This window comes from Halyomorpha halys, unplaced genomic scaffold (assembly GCF_000696795.3).
Source record: "Halyomorpha halys isolate HHAL.00 unplaced genomic scaffold, Hhal_1.1 Scaffold531.1, whole genome shotgun sequence".
NCBI classification, from domain to species: Eukaryota; Metazoa; Arthropoda; class Insecta; order Hemiptera; family Pentatomidae; genus Halyomorpha; species Halyomorpha halys.
The window spans coordinates 470407-474045 of NW_027111171.1; the positions used below are offsets into that span (position 1 = coordinate 470407).

A 3639-nucleotide genomic window follows, 5' to 3' on the forward strand; every position below is an offset into this window, starting at 1 on the left:
AGCATTAAAGAATCCAACAAAACTCTGATAGGTTATTGAGTAACTTTAAAGTGAGATTTAAGTTTTGCATAAATAATCAGCTTGATTTGTGACGTGACGTGACGGCCGGGCGGGTTGGGGCGCAGGTCTCAGTACGCTCGGTTCAGAACGTTGTGGGTTTGATTCCCATCTGGGGCAGTTAAACATTCATTTTTCGGCGGTCCCGAAGAATGAATCTTGACACTCCCACCTTGGTTAGTGCGTGGCGGCAACCTAGGTAGGGGTCAGGGGTAGGCAAAAAGGACCACTAGGCCCACTTGCCGGACTTGTTCCCCCGACCAAATACCAGTACCAGTACACTAACACAGTACACCAGTATTTGATTACTGAATCTAACACTAAAGCGAATACAGAGGAGATACATAGATACATAGTACCCCTCAAACGTTTGAATAAATCTAACACTATGTTGTTATTGTCCATCACCTGCTGGCAAGAGGGAAAAAATAATGTTTATATTCTACATAATTGAATTACGACTCGAACAATGATCACACTATTTCATATCACTTCCATCACCGAGGAAACAGAATCCAACACACCAAAGATTCATTCACTCGCAGACCAAACCCACAAATCATTTAATGCGTCCCTTGTCTTGAGTCAGAACGGAAAAATGTTAAATTCGTGCCGAACGTTCGTGCCCACTCACAATCGAAAAATCGAGCAACTACCTCGTAAAATTAGATCTATTCCGATTGCAGAACACATGCAGCAACAGCATAACCCCTTATATAACGCTAACTGCAGATATAGCTTCGCTGAGCTATTGGCAGTATATCACAAAGGTTAGAGTAATAGCACTCACACCAGTTATAGCTCAACTATTAAATATGTCGATATTGAAACTACGATTTAGTTCCTTATGATGAGCAGACAGAAAACCATATTTCCGAGAAAATACAATGTTTTTTTTTCATTTCATTGCATATTGGCTTTTTAAATTTGGGTTTAGTTCTGGAGCACAATGCTTGAAATCCCGCTCAGGAAACTTACATATGTAACTAATTTTTAAAAATTAGTTTCTGCCACACTTAACACGAAAATCATTTCTGGTAGTTTTAAAACTGTTTCTGAGTAGCTCATTAATTTAATTAATTAAAGCATTGTTGGTGCTCTCAACTCCGATTCCTAAACGCTATAAGCGATTCACCATAACGTTTTCCTATCGCATATATATTTAGACAGAATTGACAAAGATGCAAAAGAGCTGCAAACTTCCCAAGACCGACAAGCGTGGAGAAGGTTGGTTCGGGCCTTTTATAGTAAACATAAAAAACAAGCTAAATTTCAGCGTTATAAAAAACATCCTTGATGTTTTTAAAAATAATCTACAATTGTCTTTTTGAGCCTAAAAGTTCAATAATTAATCAGTTCATAAGTTTAATGAAATTTCTCAGGTCGAAAATTGTTTTATTCATTTTATGCCAGGCCCTCATAGTTTTATATAGACAGTAATCGAAGCACGAAGGATTTTAATTTGTTTTACAGTGTATAGTATGACTGCAATAGCAGTTATCTCGCAATGGCAGTCACATCTAGCGATTTGTTCACTATACCCCCTTGTTATATGTGGTCAGAGAAGAGCAATCCATCGACTTCTTCCTCATTATGTAAATGTGCAATAGAACGTTAATCTTCCCCGAACGGTGCACTCCTGGATTTCCTTTCAACGCTACCTTTAGCATTTTGTTTAAATCATTCCATTGAGCGCTGAACTGGTCATAAAATAATCCTCGTTTGGAGGGAGTTAGGGCTACAGAGTTCCAATTAATAGACAACCAGTGACCTTAATTGACCACATTAGCTGGCTTTGTTTTCGTATATTTTCATACATGTACATTTTAAATATACTTAAGTATTATTTATCAATTAATTAATTAATTTTTTCACAATAATCCAATACTTGTGTTCAGTCTTTACTGTTTCTTAGTAACCTTAATTTTTTGTTGGCAATACTGCGATTCTTGTAATAATTTGTTTGTTGTATTAATGTGATTCTTTTTCAATTTAATATTTTTTTAAGTCAGATATTCAAGATTTTCTGATTCCAAATAAACAAGTATTTCAAAATGGGCTATGTGTATGTGAACAGTCAAGCTCAAAAAATAAAAGTCTGAAATTAACATATTTAGCGCAGATGTATGTCTAGGATATTAGAAGAACTTTTTCGAGTATCCCTATACATGATGAAATTTTTCTATTTTCTCAAACATGGCACTAACGATTGATCAGTCTTTAGAATCAGATAGGACTTATCATCATTGAAATAGTTCGACAGTGCATAAATAACAAATTTTTAAAAATTATTCCTCTAAAGTACCTCCAATTTTGTTTATATATAATAATTAACCATTTCACATGTCTATTTGTAGTAAAAAACGGATGAATGAGAACTAAGAAAGGATTTGATAATTAGCTTAGGGAGATAAGCGGTAATTTTGCAGTTTTAAAACACATATCTGGATATAAAGATTATAATATAGACGTATTAAAGATTTTTTAAAATGCATCTTTTAACGTGCAGGTATTAGAGCGTGACGAAAAGCCATAAATAAAAGATTTGTTTTAACTTGATTTTGATTGACGGGCGCATCGTTTCGCCAGTCCGATACTGTTGTCATCTCAGCATTATTAAGAAATAGTTATTACTTTTTTATTTCACTCAACATATACGTAAGCTCAATTGACAGGATGAGTAACTCCAGAAAAGGGTTCTTATAGTTTTATATATGAATTAAATAACAATTTATCATCATATCGTTTAGAGAATAGTGTAAACTTCAGATTTTTATATATACAGTGAACAATAAAAAACTCTTGATCGTTTTGAAGGATGTCTATATATAAAAGGATGTTGTTTCAGAGCATCATCAGATTATTTTTAATGCATCAACAATAGATCAAAGCACATAGTACGACATGTCATTACTCGAAGAATGTCTTTTGAAATGACCAGTCAACATAATTTAGACTAAACGAAAATAATTCGACGAAGGATTTATCTTGTATCAGATCTTAACTGTTAACGTTCAAAAATTTGGTACTGATTGCAATAATAACATTCTTGTGCCAATTTCAAAATAACCACTAACAAAAGCCGAGAGCGAGCGCTATTGATTGACAGATTAGAAGTGATAGAGGGGCGGTCCGTACATGGAGCCTTGGGGTAAACCGCATCCGAGAGATCGTCGGGGTTGGGGGGTCAGCCCGGGCGGTCATTGTTACGTCGAGCGGTGAAAGTCGACCCGACCCGGCCGTCCGTAGGAAAAGGCGGAAAGAGGTAGCCGTAACGTAACTCCTCTTCGGCGGATCTCTTGGAGCTCCTTCGGAGGGTGTCGTAAGGAGGAGAACGATATCTGCTAATGGAGTCACTGCTTCGCGGCTCTTGTAGCAGGTCCGTTATGGAGTACTGGGGTGAGTAGAGAATTCGTCTAAGTAGGGGATGGCTTTAGTTTCCATTGTTTTAGTTAAAACACAATTTTTGAATACAAATATTAATATTATTTTATATAAAATTCCGAAACCATGAGCGATTTCTGATTCCTTAGCTAAGGAAATGGAATAGAGTACATTCAGCCTCGTTTAAATTATGAAGGA

General features: G+C 36.0%; 1 long non-coding RNA gene across 1 annotated transcript in view; it reads left to right on the forward strand.

Annotated features, from left to right (window-relative positions):
- Positions 1–3354: 3354 nt before the first annotated feature.
- LOC106683939 (uncharacterized) overlaps positions 3355–3639 on the forward strand; it is a 47822-nt gene continuing 47537 nt past the window's right edge. The window contains exon 1 of the long non-coding RNA XR_001343626.2: positions 3355–3456. This is a non-coding gene — a long non-coding RNA (uncharacterized lncRNA). The remainder of the gene's footprint in view (positions 3457–3639) is intronic.